Source organism: Lemur catta, chromosome 17 (genome assembly GCF_020740605.2).
Source record: "Lemur catta isolate mLemCat1 chromosome 17, mLemCat1.pri, whole genome shotgun sequence".
Classification (NCBI taxonomy): domain Eukaryota; kingdom Metazoa; phylum Chordata; class Mammalia; order Primates; family Lemuridae; genus Lemur; species Lemur catta.
In genome coordinates, this window is record NC_059144.1 from 6,682,446 (window position 1) to 6,701,726 (window position 19,281).

The 19,281-nt window shown below is 60.7% G+C and overlaps 1 protein-coding gene across 1 annotated transcript in view; it reads left to right on the forward strand.

Moving 5' to 3' along the window:
- Positions 1-5,095: 5,095 nt before the first annotated feature.
- The window catches only part of SH3BP2 (SH3 domain binding protein 2), a 37,391-nt gene continuing 23,205 nt past the window's right edge, over positions 5,096-19,281 (forward strand). The window contains exon 1 of the mRNA XM_045528206.1: positions 5,096-5,167. The gene's annotated coding sequence lies outside the window, so the exon portion shown is untranslated. The remainder of the gene's footprint in view (positions 5,168-19,281) is intronic.

Below are 19,281 nucleotides of genomic sequence, written 5' to 3' on the forward strand. Positions count from 1 at the left end.
AGGGCCCTGCCCTCAAGGAGCCCCAGCTTGAGGGGGGGTTGGCAAGGAAGCCCAGTGAGTTCTGTGCAGTGGGTGAGGCCTGAGACAAGGGTGGGCATCTGGGCATGACTGTGGGGCCCACAGAGGCCTCCTGGAGGAGTGATACTGAGCTGGCTCTCCCGGGGGTATGCAGGAGGGCTGGGCAGGCAGAGGGGTGCCAGCCCGCAGGAACTCTGGCCTGGAGTCTGGTGGAGTCCTGAGTTGGGCCCCTCACAGCCCTCCACCCCAGGCTGGCATATGGGCATCCTGTGATCCACCTACCACTGCTCACCCTCTGGCCCCAGCTCCCGCTCTGCTGCTCTCCGCCTCATTCCAGCAAAGGAGAAAACACCCACCTCCCACCCAGGGCAAGGCCTGTGTGAGAGCCACTGAGGCCAGGCCTGGGATGCAGGGATGGCCTGGAGCCTGGAGGCAGCTCCTGCCCAGCCTGCTCTCCCTGCCAGAGGGTGTGCTGTTAGCCCAGTCTCTCCAGCCTGGGGCCTGCATGAGAGGCCTGGAGCTGGAGCCAGCCCCTGAGCCACATCCTCCCCCACAGTCCCCCTCAGCCTCACTCCCCTTCCCCCTACTGCTGCACTGTGTGGCCAGGGGACTGCCCAGGACAGCTCCTAATGGCCTCTCCCTGGGGACAGGAGGTGGGGAGGTAGGGTGGAAATCTGTCCTCTACTGTTCCCAAGAAAGCAGGCAAGCAGCCTTGGCCTTGGCCCTAGCAGGAACAAGCCTGCCAGGGAGAGGCAGCCTGGTGAGGAGACGCTTGCTGCAACCCTGGGACTGCTCCTGGGGATGGGGCAGGGGAGAGGGCAGAGCCGATGCTTCCACAGGGACTCAGTTGCGCAGCTCTGGGTCCCTGCCTTTTCCTTGGGGTTGCACATGGGGGCCTTTGTCTATTCACTCATCAACCACTTACTGAGCACCTGCTCTGTTCCAGGAGGTGCCGAGGCCCTGGGGATGCAGCGGGGACCCAGGCAGCATGGCTCTAGCCCTGTGAGATGACGTTCTGAAGGGGGCGGACCACACAAACACAAATAGGGGCTCAGAGGAGGACCGCAGGGAGGGAATGTGAGGAGAGTGGGCATCTTTGAGGAGAGAGGTGAGGGAAGAAGTTTCTTTTTTTTCCTTTTAGAGATGGGGTCTCACTGTGTTGCCCAGGCTGTAGTGCAGTGGCACAATCCTAGCTCACTGCAGCCTCAAACTCCTGGGCTCAAATGATCCTCCTGCCTCAGCCTCTCGAGTAGCTGGGAGCTACTTCCCTTCCCAGCCCGGGAAAGAAGTTTCTAATCAAGCGACAATGAAGGAGGGCCCAGACTGAGAGAAGTGGGGGCCATGCAGCCAGGGTGGGGGCTCCAGTAGGAGGAAGCACAGTGGAAAGGCCCTGGGGTGGGAATGTGCCTGGGGTGTTGAAAGAGTGACAGGGAGGCCAGTGTGGCTGGCACAGACTGGGAACCAGGAGAGAGCAGCTCAGAGAGGGAACTGCAGGGTGGTGCAGGTTGTGCCCACATAAGGCCGGTAGGCATTTGCTCTGGGGGAGGCAGGAGCTACAGGTGGTTCCCCGTGGAGAAGTGACATGGCCTGACTGCCATTGTGAGTAGATCTCTCTGGTATGACAATGGACACCACCAGGTGAGGGCAGAAGAGGGAGACCAGGGGAGAGAGGATGAGGTGAGGGGTTGAGAATGTGGGATTCCAGAGGCACTTTACAGAAAGAGCTGTGGGACTTCCAGAGGGACAGGGTATGGGTGAGAGCACAGGCATCCGATGGCCCAGGGCTGCTGGAGCTCTAGGAGGTGGGAACTGCCCGGCCTGAGCAGGGAAGGCTGGGGAATGAGGTGCTGGGATGTCAAGAGATGCCCAGGGAGGGATGGGGAGGGGCCTCTGGTGGTCAGCGCACAAAGCCCGAGGCTGGGAGGCCAATGACCCCAGGGCTGGCAGCAGCCCTTGCCCTCCCCAGCCTGATTGCCAGCCTCGCCCTCAGCAGGGTCCTTCCTGCCCCACTGCAGTTGCCTCTGCACAGACTGGGTCCTGGTGCAGCTGCCCAAATGGCAGCACAGCTGGCAGCGTGCTAGGGACTGGCCCCTGCCCTTTGGCCATCATCCCGCTGGTGTGGTTTGCACATCACTTGTGGGCCCTTAGTGTGGACCTGCTCTGCAGAGGCCCACCCTGTCTCCCGGGCCAGTCGGCGGTCCTCGCCTCACCTCCGCTCACCTGCAGCCCTGGGCCTGCCCTGCACACCCTCCACCGTGGGGGAGATCCTCTTCCTCACCCATGCCACCCCTGGGTGCCCCACATCCCAGGGTGCCTCAGCCTCGAGCTGCTCCTTGCTCAGCTGGGCTGTTAGGAGCTGCTCGGAGGCTCCAACCCCCAGAGCTTGGGGTCAGACTGCTGAGGGAGAAGGGGAGTAATATGGGTTGTTGGATTCTCCACAAGGTGGGGGCTGTGCCCTGTTCCCCCTGTTGGCTGAGGCGCCCTGCACATGCAGTGGATTTGCGTTTCTGAGGTTTCTGGGTGATCATTCTCTGGGCACCAGGTCCACCCACACTGTCTGGAGGGACCCTGCTCTGCTCTTACCTCTGAGCTTCTGAAGCCAGCCCCTGCCTCCCATCCCCTGCATTAATGCTCCGGTGGGTGGCACCAATGTCTGGCTTTGCTCCCCTCCCCTCTAGGTCTCTGTCCCTCTCCCCAGCCACCCCTCTGGGAACAGGACACTTACTGTGACCCGATGGTTTCTGTTCATGTGTGTATCTGCCCCTCCCGTTAGCCACAAGATGGGGAGTCCCTGCATCATCTTGGGGTTCCCAGGGCCTGGTGAGGGGCTGGGCACTTATTTAGCTGAACTTGACATCAGGGACTTCAGGGTGTCCAGCCCGAGGCTGTGAGTGTTTGGTCAGGAGCCCCCACCAAGCCCAGCACCCAGCCTCCAAGTAGAACCCCGTGTGGAAGTAGGGAGGAAACCCCGTGGGTGGGCCAAGAGTGGCAACATTGGCCAGAAGGGGGGCTGAGCCTGGCTACTTCCACAGCAGCTTCCACCGGCTGGGAGGGGAAGGACTTCCCAGCAAGGCAGCCCAGGACCCAGCACCCAGCACACAGGAGGAGCCCTGAAGGTCCTACCTCTTCTTCCCCCCTTCAAAGGTGAAATGGCCCAGGGTAGGAGGTGGGCAGAAGTGTCACAGGTGGGGTGGGGTGAGCAGAGCTGAGACCTGGACAGCCAGGCCCAGGAGACCTACGGATGGGGACGTGAGCAGGCAACCCAGAGCGTGAGCACCCCAACCAGCCGGCACCCATCTCCTCCGTCTCTGAGGTCCAAGTTCAGCCCTGAGAGCTGGACTGTGGGTGGGTGGGGCCACAACCCCAGGGCCAGGGTGAGAGGTGGTCCTGGGCCAGGTGCTCTGTGCATTTTTATCCTTCCCCAAGCTTCTCCTGCCATCTCCCTAGCATATGGGGAAACTGAGGCCCTGTTGGCTGAAGACTGTCCCATATCCTCACCTACCTCTGTCATCACCCCAGGTCTGTCCCTTCCTCTTCAGTGGTCTGCCTTGGTCCTAGTCTCTTCCTGGTGGGCACAGGCCTCTCCCTTATGCCTGGGCTCAGGGCCTGGCCACCTAGTTTTCTGGCCCCTCCCCCGCCTCCCATTAGCCTCTTTGACCCCTGTCTGGCCAGCAGGGAGGTATGCTATTGCAGCCAGGGATCCCCTTTCTGGGGTCTGGGACTCACTCCTGGGCAGCTCTGGGGTGGTGGACAGTGACATGGTCCATGCTCGATCCAACTGCTACTCTAGGCACCCCCTTGGCCTAGCTGTCTCTGGAGGCCCTCAGGAATCTCGCCTGTATGACTCAAACCCAGTTCTTCGCCTGTTGCCAGGGTCAGCCCTGGACCTTCTGCCCCAGCCTCTGCCTAGTTTGGCGCAGCCAGTCCAGCCCCTGTCATTGCTGCCCTGCTGGACCCAGCACAGCACAGACGGGCAGAACTTGGCTTCCCACCTGGACAGGACCCAGCTACCCCCGGCCACCCCCAGTTCCCCTGGGTCCCTGGCAAGATCCCATCCTTCCTCTGCTCACAGTTTCCTGGGACCTGGGGTCCAGTGGCCACTCCCCAGGGGGATGAGTTCCCCTCCCATGCTTGAGCAGTTGACCCCTTCGCTGGAAGGCTCCACTCACTCCCAAGCTCTGCAGGCCCGGGTCTGTCTCCCTAGAACACCCTCAGCTCACATCGCCCACCTGGCCCTGAGGGCTCTCCTGGGGGGAAGCCTTTTCCTCCTAGGAAGCCCCTTCTCCTACCTGCCCCTTAAACAGAGTAGTCTGGGTCTAAGCTGGTTCTGTGGCCCCACCTCCAAGCAGGCAGCTGTAGGAAGAGGCTGGTGGTCCTGGACAGGGAGCAGCAGAGGAGGCAAGGTAAAAAGTACCCTGTTTTCTGGGCCTCACAGCTTTGGAGCTCGACCCCCTGGGCCATGGGGGTCCAGACCTGGTCCAAGGCCTGGAAGTGGCTGAGAAGTGCCCTGGAGGTTGTGTGGAAACAGGACAAGGTTCTAGGGGCTCCAGCAAGCCCTCCTCTGCCAGCAGGGATGACCCCACGCCTCTGCCTTGCCTTCGCCTGAGTCAGACCCACTGGGCAGGGTGGGGTCGGCGAGGGAAGCGCCTCCTTAGCCAGGATCGGGATAACAGGGTTGGGGGGCTGGCGCGCCCTTTCCACCGGGACCTCGGGGCGAGGGTCATGGGGCGGGACACAGACACGCTGCTTAGTTGTTCTCTCACCGGTATTTTCTGAGCACCTACTGTGTGCGGGCACGGACGCTGTGTCCAAGCCCGCAGCCAATGCCCGCCTGTGCCCCCAGGCGCGGGGGTGATACACGAGCACCCCCACCCCGAGGTCCTTTGGTTCGGGGCCGGGCGTTCGGGGCAGGGCCAGGAGGCGGGGCCAGGAGGCGGGACCGGGCGTTCGGGGCGGGGCCAGGAGGCGGGGCCGGGCGTTCGGGGCGGGGCCAGGAGGCGGGGCCGGGCGGGGCGGACGGGGCAAGGAGGCGGCGCCGGGCGGGGCCGGGCGGGGCGGACGGGGCGGGACCGCACGGGGCTGGGCGCTTGCCGCCGATCCGAGCCGCGCCTGGACCGGGGCGGCGAGGGAGTGGAGCGGAGCTCGGCGGGTAAGTCCCGGCGAGGGGTGTGGATGGGCGGCGGGTGGGCGCGCAGGTTCCCGGGCCTTGGTGTCGCCGCCGCGCTTGGGGCCTAGCGGCGCCAGCCCGAACTCGTCCGGCTCTGCCCGAGGAAGCCCGGGTTGGGAGCGGGGGTGGGGGGTGGGGTGACGTTCGGTCCCGGAGGCCTAGGGCTGGGGGCGGTGTGACGCGCCTGTCCCACGTTCCTCCCGCCCCTGTGGCAACGCCCCAGGACCCCAGTACACGACCCACGCAGCCGGACCTCCACAGGCTTGGGGGAGCATTTGCTTCCACCTCATCCCTGGAATCCAAACTTTCCTTGCCTGTTGGCCTGATTCACACTGAAGTGTGAGTGACTGATAGCCGTGGTTCGGGAGTCCGCGACTCATATGGGAAGCGGTGAGTCTCAGAGCAGATGGCAGAGGGGATGGTTAGGGCCAGCCCTTTAACACGTGGGCCCGGCTCCTGGCAGCCCAGCCCATTCCTGCAGCTCGTGCTGTGGCTCCTTCAGGGGATGTTGAGAGGGCCTGAGCCCTGTCGTGGTGTCCCTCTGTGTGCCTCAGTTTGCTCATTGTCGACATTGGTGACAGCAGTGCCTTCTGGTCAGGTGGCCATGCTAAGTGCCTTTCAGAGGTGTCTTTGGCCTGGCGGGAGTGCTCCGTGTGGACCCCTGGTGTTGCCGCATGGACAACATGCCTGTGGTCTTGTAGGCAGTGTACAGAGCAGACCTCAGCATGAAGGGGCTCAGGAAATGTCACCTGCTGTGACACTGATGATGAAGTATGTAGAATTTTTTTCACAACAGTCTGAAAGCAGGGCCAAGTATCCTCGTCCTGGACTGGGAGCAGGACTCTGGGTTCAGGTCAGCCCAGCACCATCTCTGTGACCTGGGTGAGCCCATGTGAGCCTCTGCCCTCATGGCTCTGGCCCTGCAGGACCAGAAGAGGGGCTGGACCCCACCCCCTCCTGCCTCCTCCTAGTGTGTCCTGTACCCAGACACCCTCGGAGAGGGCCCCCTAGGAGCCCAGCCTCAGAGCCCTACAGCCAGTGTTCCGCCCCTATCGGGACAGGGAGAGACGGGTGCTAGGGGTGAGGGCTCCAAGGAGTGAGGACTTCCCTTCCCTGCCCTCCACCTGGCTCCCCGTTACCTGGCTCTGTGCCCCGTGTTGAGGCACACCCTGGCAGAGGGGGCAGGCAGAAGGACAGGTAGGCAGCCCAGTCCCGGAACTGACAGGGCCATCTGGCAAAAGGGGTGCTGACAGGGGGCTTGGCCTTTTCGGGGAGGCCACCAGGTCTGCAGGGTTGTGGAGGAGCCCACCAAGGAGGCTGGTCTGGGAGAGACAGAAGGAAGGAGGCTGGGCTCCAGGTCTGCCCTGGCCCTTCCTGTTCACATGGACTGAGGAAGTGGGGTGCTGAGTCAGGCCCCCAGCCCCGGCCACATGGATGAACGCACACTTGCAGGCCTACAAATGGGAAGCCTGAAGGGGGCCGGAGAGGCGCAATGGCCAGCCTTGGTTGCAGAGGAAGGGCACGAAGTCGGGCTGGGGTATGGGGTTTGAATTCAGATGCCACCACTTAACAGCTGTGTCATTGTGGTCGGGAGGCTTCATGTTGCTGAGCCTCCATTTCCTCATCTGTAAAGTGAGGGGCGTGAGCCCCTTTCTAGCTCATGGGTGGCTGGAGTGCCCAAGGGGCTGGTGGGGAGACATGGTTGGTATTTAGTGACTGTGAGTCACTGGGAATCCTTTCCCTAGCCCTCAGGGATGCTGTGTGTCCTGGAGGGACAGCAGGGACAAACTGTCCCACCTCTGCTTGGGTTGGGGTGGGGGCAGGGCCAGGCCTGGAGAGGCCTGGGGCAAATGGCAGCCTTCCAGGTTGCTGCTCACCTTTGATCCAGAGGTGACTGACCCATAGCCCTTCATCTCCTGGGCTGAGAAGTGGACAGTGTTGGGGAGCCACCTGGGTCCTCAGGGCTCCATGTGGGGCACCAAGGGTTGTGACTGTGGTGGCCCCGCCCTCCTTTCACTGGCTGGCTGTCAGGCGGCCTTGGCAAGCCTGGGGCATATGCATATGTGTTTCTTTAATAACCCTAGGTGGCTTGCCCAGCACAGGGCAGCCTGGGAAGGTGAGGACAAAGGAAGGCTGGCCAAGGGAGATGGGCTGCACATGGGCCAGTGGATGCAGGGCTTGCACTTAGGGGGAGTGCCCTCTGGCTTGTGACTGGGAACGTCGGGACAGACTGAGACAAATGCTGGCAGTAGGACCAGTTTGACCAGAGTGGCCTGTGTGGTGTGCTCCAGGTGTGGTGAGTGCATGGGCAGGATGTGGTGTGGAGAGGCCTGGGAGGCAGGAGGAGGAGGATTCAGTCTGGAATCCCTCCAGGGTAGGTGGCCCCTCCCCAGGAGGCCTTTGGATCCCTCCAGTGACCCTGTCCCTCCCTGGGGACAGTCCCATGTATGGGCTGCCTAAGTCCCAGAGGTGGTGGTGGGGAGCATTTCCACCTCGCTGCCTGGCCCCCTCCCTGAGCACTGGAGCCACCCTCACTACGCCTAGGCCTGCAAGGGGAAGGGCCAGACAGGATGGTGCTGAGAGTAACACACTGCCTCCCAGCCGCGGGCCAGGAGATCCGGGCTAGGTGAATACACTTCCTGACCCTCAGTTCCCTATCCTGTAAAACAGGGGTGATAGAAGCCCCTAGCTGTGGGCCACACTGCTGGATTTGGGCTCGGTGCCAAGGCTCCTGACTACACCCGAACTCCAGGGGTAATATGAGTGAAGTGTAAGCCCAGGCTCAAGGGCAGGTTGAGCTGTGGGTCAGACGGGAATTCATGGTGCTCAAGGTGGCATTGGCTCCCAGGTGGGGACAAAAGTGCCTGGTTGCCCTCCCCCACCTCCTTCCTTCTTCCCAGGCACTGTAACTTCCGAGGCTGCCAGAATGGGTAGCCCTGCTCCAAGTCACAGGCCACGCTGCAACTGCTGGCCCCAGGATCCTGAGGTGACTGACCTTTAGCCCACATGGGTTGGCCACAGCAGGTTCCAGTCATATCTGACCCATCTTTGCCAACTGGCCTCCGGGAAGAGTGTGCTCTGGGGCAGTAGCCTGGGAGAGGCCAGAGGAGTCCTGAGGGCTTGGCAGGGCATCCACATGTTATCCACACCCCCTCCCCTGCAGCCACTCTGATTCCAAGAAGTGGCCTCTGCTTCCCTGTGAATCAGATGTTTACTGCGCACCCGCTGAGCCTGGGGGGCGGGCGTGGCCCACTGCCTGCATGCCTGCTCCAGGCGGCTGGGTGGGGTGTGGGGTGCCTGCATGCTCAAGCCTGCAGAGGGAGGCCACGTCCCCGTCCCAGGATATGCCAGGCTGGCGGGCAGTAGCTCCAAGATGGCGGTGTGCAGGCCACGACAGACAGGGCCGAGGCAGTCGGAGCAGGCGTCCTGGGGGCTTCTCAGAGCAGGCACCGTGTGAAGCAGCACTGGGCTTCTCCCAGGGACCAGAGGGGAGCTGAGTTCTGGGGCTCCAAGCAGCCTGTGTCTCAGGGCTTCAGCTCCCTCCTTGTGAAATGAGGCCTAACTCATGGGACCGTCAGGAAAAATGAAATGAGGTACTGCCGAGAAACCCTCAGTATGAGCATCGAGGGCCCCATCGAGGCCGCATCTCCAGACCTGAGCTGGGGCCTCCCTGGCCTTGAGCCCGCATGGTGGGCAGCCCCACTTTGGGGAGTTCGTTCAGTCTTGGCACAGAGGTGTTGTAGTCTAGCGATGCTGTTCTGTGGCATTAGAAGGCCACGTGTCCCCACAACCTTGGACTGTCCCTATGGCCTTGCCACTGTCCTGAGCCAGGTGAAGGAGTCTGCCAGGTCCCCAGCCCTCATTGCTGGCCGCCCTTAGCCAACGTGGGAAGAGGTCAGGGGCCAGTCTTGGGGCCTGGAATGCTGGGGTGTCCTTGGCTTTGTCCCACAGCCTTGGGAGTTCAAGGCAGTGCCCCTGCCTCTGGGGCAGTGATGGGCCCTTTTCAGAAAGTTGTTGCCCCAGCCCTCTGTCCCTCCCATACATGCTGGGTGCCTGGTGCCAGGCCCAGGCCCAGGCATGGGCCACAAGGGCTGACAGGCTGTAGGCTGGAGGGCAGGACCTGCTGACAGATGCTCATAGGTAGCAGCTCAGCCTACCTGGCCCACCTTGCCACTCTCCCTCAGGAGCAAATTTATTGAAAACATAAGTGTCAGTCTTGCTTGATGGTCAGGATGCCCTCCCTGGCCACCCCCACCCCCGAGCTTGGTGCTCTTCGAGCCCCCAGCTTGGTCCATGGTTACCCTGCATGTTGACCTGTCTGCCTGCCCTGCCACCCACAGGAGGGGTGAAGGGAGTGTGAACTCTCCCAGTCCCTCACTCCTGGGCCGGGAAGTGAAGGGGTGGCAGGTGGGCTTTGCCAGGCTCTTTGAAGTTGGCTCATTGTTCTCCCCGCCTGTGTTTGATATTGCACTGAGCACTGGAGACAGGTGTGCCTGGCATCCTGGAAGCTGCTGCCTGGTAGGCAGAGTTTCTAGTCAGATAATGGCAGGCTGGTGTGCAGTGGCCTTGCACGAAACTCTTCAGGTTTCCGTCATAGCACCACCCCACTCCCACCTCTGGGCTCTGTCTGGACAGCCACTGTGGCGTACCACCTGGCTACTCCTGGGCCTGGGCCCAGTGGCCCCAGCAGTGGTACAGATAGGGAGACTGAGGCCTAGTGAGGAAAAATAAGTGCCCAAGTGCTGAGCTGTGTGCCCTCACCTGAAATGGAAGGATTTGCTTTCTCTGTGGCCAATCCTTTCTAAAGATGTGTCAAGATTGGGGTCGATGTGGCCTACCCTGAGCTGCCTGCTGTAGAGGGATCCTGGGCTGGGGGTCCCAAAGAGCCAGCACCTGAGCCAGATCCCAGCAAAAGGTCAGATTTGCGACCATCAGGAGGGTGGTAGGGAAAGACCCACAATGGCTGGCCTGGGAGCCCTGAGTGGACAGGTGTGGGGAATACAGCCCAGGGCTGGGACCAGGCTCAGAGCTGGGGGACGCACGCCAGGAACTCAGCACTCATCATGTCTCTTGAAAAACATCCCTCCCTGACCCCAGCCGCTTCCTCTCCAACTTGAGGCCAGAAAGGGAAGCTGCGTTCCTGAGGGGTGAGCAGCTGGCGCAGACCCCTCAGTCCCCTGATGGGCCTGGCCTTGGCAGGTAGGTCAGCGGTCAGCTGGGTGGGTTTGACATGGCAGAGCAGAGGAAGGAGTGGCTGTGTCCCCTTGGCATGGGACAGGAAGTGACTTCCTGTTGCCATCCCATTCTTTGGCCTGAAATCTCCAGGAGCACAGGGGTGGCTGCCTGGTGCTGAGTGGGCTCAGATGGCTCTACCAGGCCAGACTGTGTGACCTGGGCATCTTTCACTATCTCTGGGCAGGACAGGGACAGGAAGTCCAGCCTCATGGGGTCTGTGAGGGGGATGGGGTGCCCACCTAGCTGCTGATAGTGACTCACCACGAGCTGGATGCAACACGGCCCCGGAGCCTCCAGAGTTGGCCTCCAACAGGAATTACCACCACCTGCCACCGCCCGCCCACCGTGTCTCAGGACTTTGTCTCTGCTGTACCCCTAACTGGCCACCCTTCCCACAAGTCCTCCCCACCACACCTATTCCTGGTCTCTCCACTTCCCCAGTGGGAAGGGTATGCTGCTCCAGGGGTCCTCACCCTGACACTTTGCTGCCTGGCATAAGCCAGAGTGGGGATCACCCCCCCCCCCGCCCCGTGCCAGCTCCCTGCCCCACAGGAGCAGCTGCTCCAGGGTGGGGCCATGCGGGCAGGAATCTCTGGAATAACTGCCCTTCGGGGCCCTCACTAGGACTGGGCCCAGTTTGGTTCTAGACCCCTGGCTACAGCTGCCTGAGGAGGTGGCTGGGGCCTAGGCCTGAGGAGGCTGCCCCTGGTCCTCTTGTCAGGGAGAGGGGCCTGGTCATGGCTCCAACCACTGTGGCCCTGAGGTCCACTGGCTCTAAGGTGGGGGGAGGGGCAGAGCTCATCTTGAGCCCCCAAGCCAGCCTGGGTTCCTGGCTTCAGGAAGGTTTGCCACTTGGGTCAGGGACTCTCTGAGATCAGTCTTCCCATTTTCTTGAGGATGTGATCAGGGTATGAAGTACTGTGGTCGGTGGTGGCTGCACATGCTCTGGGGGCAGGAAGTTGCTGGGAAGGAACAGGATTGAGAAAGGACCCCCCACCCCAGCCTCTGTGGAGGATCCAGCAGGCTCTGCCCCAAGCCAGGTTTCCTGCCAGCTGGCACCAAGGGGTCCTGAGAACCTGGTCCCCTGTCCATCCTACTGCCCAAGCCCTCTCTGCTGAGTTTTCTGGCTGAAAAGCGGCATGGCCAGTGCAATCTCACTGGGGAGGGAGAGGGCCCCTGACTCACTCGGGGGCTGTGTCCCTGTGGCGCTCACTGGGCTGTGCCACGTCCCCCAGCCAGTGCAGCCTGCCTGGGCCTGAGCTGCCTGGGCGGCTGTGGACATGCCCCAGCCAGGAGGAAGCCTTAGGGGCTTGGTTCCAGGCTCTGCTGACCACCAGAAGCTACCTTGCTTCTGGGAGTCTCACTTTGGCCCAGCGTTAGATGGGAGCATTTGCCCATGACCCCACGGGGCAGATGGCAGGGCCAAGCGGGCACTTCACCTGGGCAATCTGGTGAAGCTTCTGAGGCTCCTGTACCAGGGGTGGGTACAGGGAGGCTGGGCAGATGGAGCACAGGCTTCAGGGCTCCCACGTGTCTGAGGCTGTGGTGGCCGGCAGCCCCCAGTGGAGCTGACTTGCCTTCTGGGAAGGGCCCAGCCTGGAGTGCCATCCCCAGGGAGCAGAGGGGAACAGACTTCCACCAGAGGCCCTCCTTCCCCTGCCTCTGCCTGAGTACCCCTGAGGACACTGTCAGCCTGCCTGACCGTGGGGTATCAGGAGGTGTCTTGGGGTGACCTGGGCTGGGGCAGAAGGAGTCCGTGGGTAGGGAGTAGCACGAGGAGGTCATGTGATGGCGTGAGAGGGGTCCAGTGTGATAGAGTGCCAGGCAAAGGCCTCGAACCCTGAGGCTGAGCAGAATCCTCTGTGAGAGCCACTTCTCTGCCAGGCTGTGACAGGCTGGCTCAGAGCGAGGAGGGGCTGGGCGCAGAGGCCTGGCCTTGGGAAGGGGTGGGATGGCTGCCTGGGGTGGGTGGAGAGTGGGGAGGAGACCCCACCCTCTGCCCCTCCCATTCCTGGCTGCCAGGGATGGGGCCAGACTCTGCAAGCAGGCAGGGGAGGCTGGGGCTAGGACCCATCCTGCCAACCCGGGCCTACCGCCAGACCCTTGTCCTCACTGGGCCTCTGAACAGTGGAGCACTGTGAAGGCCTGGGAATGCTCAGCCAGCCATGCTGCCTCTGGGCCTGTGCCGAGGGGCGAGGAGAGGAGCCAGCGCCCCCTCATCTTGTCCACCAGCCCAGCCTGGAGGCTCTAGGGTTCCCAGGCTGAGGAGGAACAGGCTGCTCTCAGTTCCCCCACCTCAGGGTCTGGCCTGTCTTCCTTCCTTCTTTTTGCTCCTTTGTCAGCACCTCTTCCGGCACCTCACCCAGCTCCCTCCCTTCGGGGCCTGTTCAGGCCTCTCCCTGCCTCTGTCTAGCCAGAGACCTGGCCTGGGAGTGGCTGCAGCTGGATCCCCTAGCTCTGAGGCACTGACAGAGGGTTGGGGGCCCACCTCTGCCAGCCTATGGATGACCCCAGCCTAGACATGATACCTCTTGAGGCCAACCTAAAATTTACTAAGGAATGAAAAGTGACAAAAAGCAGAAGGCAATGGAATAAAATGATAAACTCAGACAGTAGGCCTGGCGCGGTGGAATAAAATGATAAACTCAGACAGTAGGCCTGGCGCGGTGGCTCACGCCTGTAATCCTAGTACTCTGGGAGGCCGAGGCCGGAGGATCACTCGAGGTCAGGAGTTCAAGAAGAAAATGAGAGAGAGCGAGACCTCGTCTCTACTTAAAAATAGAAAGCAATTAGCTGGACAACTAAAAATATATAGAAAAAAATTAGCCGGGCATGGTGGCGCATGCCTGTAATCCCAGCTTCTTGGGAGGCTGAGGCAGAAGGATCGCTTAAGCCCAGGAGTTTGAGGTTGCTGTGAGCTAGGCTGACACTATGGCACTGTCTCCAAAAAACAAACAAACAAAACAAACAAACTCAGAGAGTAAAAACTAATCAATAGCATCAAAGAAAAAAACCACGTTCGAAAATAGTTTGAGAATATTAGCATTAGGTACAGAGATAAAAGCCAATGCATGGACAGAAGAAAGACCCAAACCTGAAATGCTGAACTGAGTGGACAGAGGGAAGGGACCTTGTTCTGCTGCCTTGGTGGATTCCAGCCTATGGCAGGGTGGGCAGGGGCCAGAACTCCCACTGACATATGGTGAACTGGGCTTCCTGGGCAAGCCAGGAGTGCACAGAGGAGCGGAGCTGGGGCCACGCCTTGTGACGCTGGGCCCTGGCACCCTTTGCCCTAGCCCAGGAGCCTCTCCAGTGGAATACCCAGACTGAGCCCGATATAGGTATGAGGAGCTTTATGGTTTTGTGTGGTCCAACGGAGGCCACCATGGTACAAAAATACGAATGCGATGAGTAAAATGAACAGATGGTGGAGAAGGTTCAGGCCCCTGACTGCTACAGGGTCAGGGCTGGTGGCTCTAGTGGCCTGTCCTGGGACACCCCAGCTGGTGGCTGCCAGTGTGGAGGGATTGTACAGCTGCCCTGGCCTGGCACCAGCAGAGAGCAAGTGCCCACGCAGTGTGCCCATCGTGGCTGACCCCTGACCTCTGCCCTTGGCTCTGGTGAGGAGCAGTGGGGCTGGATCTCTCTGACCGACTTTCCCATCCACACCCTGTCCCAGCACGAGTTTCCTGGCCTCGGTGTCCCCACTGTATTCCCTTGCTGTCACCTCACCCTGGTACGGGGATCTGGGCTAGGCAAGGTGCTCTCTGTCTCTAGGGACCCCAGGACTCAGTGCTGGGCCAAGTGCTTATGGCAGAGTCCTTATGAACTATCTGGTTTGGTCCTCAGAGTACGATTACCAATAAGGGATGAGGAACAAGACTCAGGAGTGAATGACATGTGCCCGGTCTCCAGCGCTGGGGCACAGAGCTGGGACTGGAGCTCAGGTGTGAATGGTGCCTGGACCTGGGAGCTTAGCTCAGGGAAGGTCTGAGACACCATCTGCCTCAGCTGGGCACATGGCTTTGGCAAGTGGTTCTGATATGGACCCACCTCTGTCCCTCATGTCTGAGGTGTGTGGCTTCTCTTGCCCCGATGCAGGGCCTTGCGTCCAAGTGTTCTCTGGCTGAGACACTCTCTGTGTAAGGCCCTGCTTGGCTAATGTGTGCAGAAGATTGCTCCCAGGATGCTGGCTGACATGTCAACATGTCTGGGTGGAACAATGTCATGAGGGTGTGAGTCAGAGGTGGTTGCCTCCCCAGCAGACTGGGAGCGCCAGATGTAGGGTGACAGTGGCTTGGGTCCCAGGGTGCAGAGTTTAGTATTTGCCTGCCGATGCCAGAGCCCTAACTGCCTCCTTCTCCTTCTGGGGGTGGGGTGACACTGTTCAGGAGGTCTGGCTGGCTACTCCCCACCCTGACTCTAGCTGAGCCCAGCCCAGCGGTGGGCTACCTCCCACCATTCTCTGACCCTTCCTGTTCTCAGCTTTCTCAGCTGCCCAGTGGCGTTCAAACACAGCCCTGCAGGGAGTCCCTCTGTGTCTGGGGCACTGCCTGCTCCTTTGCTTGTTCAAGGCTCTGCGGAGGTGAGTACCCTCCCCTACGCAGCCTCAGCAAACAGCTCCTGGGACTGGCCCAGTTACTGATGGGCAAACCGAGGACTGGGGTTCTGCTTCTCTGCCAGGGCTTTTTCGGTGGCAAGCACCAGCCCCCCTTTCCCCCAAGGGAACTGGTCACAGTGAGTGGGATGCAGAGTGGGAGTGAGTGGCCTGGCAGGGTTTCCTGACCAGCCTTCCCTTGGGCTCTGTTGAGATCAGTTTGAAACAGAAGCAAGCCCTAAATCCTCGAGCATGGGCTGGACCCATGCCCTGCCAGGCATTTCCACCCTGCTGAGGTTGGGCCCTGTGGTGGCTACCTCCCTACACCCTCACATGGTATGTCCCACCCTGTGCCCCCAGCCTCCTGCCCAGAGCCCTGTCCATCCCCTCCACAGAGGCTGGGGCCTACCCACACTGTCCTGTGTGTTGGTGGGCTTCTGCCCAGGTGGAATCCAGTGTCCTTTCGAGAATGGGCCCCTTCTTACCCCCTCAGAGCCAGGCTTGGCAGGAAATGCATGGTAGGGGCTCTGCAGGGGCCTAAAGGCTTTTGGGGTCTCCTAGGCTGTGTGGTGTTGGCAAGGCGGCCCCAGGCTTTGGGTAACAGTGGCCATGCTCGTTGGGTGGCTGTGGGTTGCAGCCTACTCAGCTTCAATGTCCTCATCAGGAGAGCAAAGTGTCACAGCGGGTGATACAGTGGGCAGTGGGTGATTGAGTGGGCTAGGAGGCTAACGCATTTGGTACACGGTGGGCATCGTTGGGCTCCCTGCCTCTCCCCTGGCCCGGCGGCCTGGCCCTCCTATTATAAGAGGTGACTGTAGGCAGGAAAGCACCCCACCCTTTATGATCCCTGTGCCTTGGCCTCAGCAAGTGGGGAGTCTGTCCCCCAGGATGTGCATGTGACACAGGTGTCGTAGGAGGGTCTGGTTGGTGGCAGCCCTCTGCTCCTGAGGGGGCTGGCCTGGGGCTGGTGGCAGGGACTAGGTCCTGTCTGGGCGAGAGGTGCCCAGCACCAGATGCCAGTGTGCTCCTAGAACTGTCGCCTGGAGCCTTCTCAGGCCCAGTGGGGTGGACGCTCAGCAAATGTGTGCTGAGGAAGCAGGCATAGCTTGACCCCAGCAGCGAGCATGGTGGCCACTGGGAAGGGGAGGGGTAGAATAGGCTGGACTTGGGGAAGTTCTGCCCCCTGTGGGTTCCTTGTCTGGCCAGGAGTCAGCTTGACTCTGACCTCAGAGGAGACTGCCTGTCTGCTTCCAGGCATCCCGACACAGGTGCCTAGCAGATTGCCCACCCGGCCACGTCCCTTTGACCCCTGGAGGTTAACAGCAAGGTGGGGCCGGGTGTGTTGGGGGGTGCTCTCCCAGCCCCCGATCTGCTCTGCCCTTGCTTTGTAGACAAGGACACTGAGGCTAGAGAGGCTGCCTGGGGGGCCCAGGCCCTGCTCTGTGGGTACACGGCCCCTGCAAGGGCATCCCTCTCATGGCTGAGGCCCCCTGTGCTGAAGTGTGGGTCCTTGGGGCTGGATAAATGGTTTAGTTCAGCAAATGGGGAGTAGGGGGAATCTAGCTAGTTGGAGTGTGGACGAGATCCGCTCATGCTGCAGAAAGCGCCTGGTGCCTGTGTCACGTGGGCACTACACAGGTGCTGGGGACACACGGGATGGACACTGGGATCTCTGCTTCCAGAGCTGACATCAGGAAAGGGGCAGGTAGCTGACAGATAGAGATGCCACAAGGTGTGGGGGTGCAACAGGTAGGCCAGGGCTGTGCCTGCGGGTGGTGGGTCCAGCCCAGAGGCAATGTGTGTGGTCTGGGTGAGGGGCCAAGGGGGCAGGAGTGGGGCTGAGGGCCAGCGGGGAGGCTGGAGCGTGCTCAGAGCCAGCCCCGCAGGCACCGTGGGAGAGCATCACTGGACTTTGCACAGGACTTGCCAGCTCACTCTTCTCTGGCATTTCCTCCCTTCCTGACATGACAATGGCATGGCCAGCGGAATCCAGTGACCAGAGACCCCACCTACCATGCCAGGAGGTCCTGTCAGCCCCACTCCTCAGATGAGGAAACGGAGGCTCAGAGTGGGACACAGGCTAGGAAGAGGGGATTAAGCCCAGCCTGTTCCCCCCATGGCTGTGCTCTAACCACTGCACCATTCTGCCTGCCAAGTACCCAAGGTGAGATGGCCCTCTCGAGAGGGAGCCGCTGGTCAGGCTGGCCTGAGCACCTCTCTCAGGACCGAGCACGGCCTGGGGCCTTGGGTGCCCAGGCTGGCTGCAGTGGGGGCAGTGAGCCCCTTTAGGCCAGGCTGGGCGGGCTACAGCCTCGGGAGAAGCCAGGAACTATAGACCGGGGCCAGGCCTCAGCACTCTGGAAATTTTTTCTCTGGCAATTAAAAGGTGGAAATTCGTCAGTGTTTACAGTGAACTGAAGTGTGAATCCTGAACCGCCTCTGCTGGCTTGTGGTTTCAGGCAGGAGAGTAGCTCCAGGCAAGCTCCCCCTGCAACTCAGTTGCGTCACTGTCCCCAGCCCCACCCACCTCACCACAGCTGAAGTGTTGTCTTAGGAACCCCTGCCCTGGCCTCCTCCCTCCAGCCAATGTGCTGCGCCTTCCTGGCCTGGCCAGAGCGCTGCACCAGGTGCGGGGACCATGGGCAGCGCTGACCCTCATGCCCAGCAGGCACTTGGCCCTGGGGAGATGCTGCAGCCCAGCTCAGGAACACTTGCTGGGGACAGAAGCGACAGCTTGGGAGTGGAAGGCCCCAGTGGGGCATCCAGGGATGTGTGGGCATTTTGAGTCCCCTCTGGAGCGCAAGGGCTGAGTGTCCCAGAGCAGAAAACCCACCCTGGCCCACAGTATGGTCTTACCCTTGGAAACCCAGGCAGTCATGCGTATGGGGCCTCTACTTTCCTTAACTGTCTTTGTCCCTTGGACACAGGAGTGACCTAACTGCCTCCTACCTCCACCCTAGGCAGTCCCTCTAGTATATCACGTGTTCTGGGGACACTAGCTGACCCCAGTGCACCGGCTTCTCTTCATTTTGCAGTGAGCAACCTTGCTTGTGTACCCAGCGCTGGCTAGTACCTTGTCTGACCAGGCAGAGGTCCTGGGGCATGGATGGGCCTTGGCTGCAGCCTTGCTGACATCAGTTCTTTGAAAAACTCTTTGTTGAGGGTCAGATTAGCTCTAAGTTACAAATTCTTCACTCTGAGCTCTGAGGGATTTGCTGGTTACAGCCACGTCGAGGGGCTGGCCCTATGTGTGGACACTGACCGTTTCCTGGGTCCTGCTGTGGGTGAGACACCCACCTGGGCCTGTGGGTTATGCCATTGACTTGTAGATTTCCAAGAAGGGGACAAGGTTCTAGATGGTTCCACCCTGTAGGGAAGCTGGGCACAGTGCCTCACACCTATAATCCTAGCACTTTAAGAGGCTGAGGTGAGAAGATTGCTTGAGGCTAGGAGTTTGAGACCAGCCTGAGCAGCATAACAAGACTCCATCTCTATAAAAAATTAAAAAATTATCTAGACATGGGCATGTGCCAGCTACTCAGGAGGCTGAGGCAGTAGGATTGCTTGAGCCCAGGAGTTTGAGGTTGCTGTGAGCTAGGCTGACGCCAGCCACGGCACTCTAGCCCAGGCAACAGAGTGAGACTCTGTCTCAAAAAAAAAAAAGGCTGGGATATGGGGCCAGCAAGCCCAGTGGGCGTGGTCAGGTGTGGTGGCATGCTAGCCTGGCGGACCCTGTGCTCGGGAGGGTTGGGTCGTGGTGAGCCAGGCCTGCAGGGGGCTGTGGACACACGGGGAAGCCAGCTCAGGGATGCCGTGTCCAGCTGGATGTGGCCTTGCAGAGCTTGCCGCTCACCAACGGGGCATGCCCAGGACTTGGGGTCAGACTAAGTGGAAGGCTGCAGTTCATCCTGGGAAATCACTTGGGTCAGTCCTGTGTGGATCTTTCCCTGGGGCTGCCCTAACAAACTTCCGTACAGTGGGGGGCTAAAAACAACAGAAATTTACTTTCTCACAGTTCTGGAGACCGGAAGTTCAAGGTCAAGGTGTCCGCAGGGCCACACCCCTTATCTCTTCCAGCTTCTGGTGGTGGCTGGCACTCCTTGGCACCCTTGGCTTGTGGCCACATCACTCCAGTCTCTTTTCCATCTTCACATGGCCTTTCCAGTGTGTGTCTTCTCCTTTCTGTCTCCTATAAGGACATTTGTCATTGGATTTAGGGCCCACCTGGCTAATCCTGAATGAGCTCCTTAAGTTAATGATATCC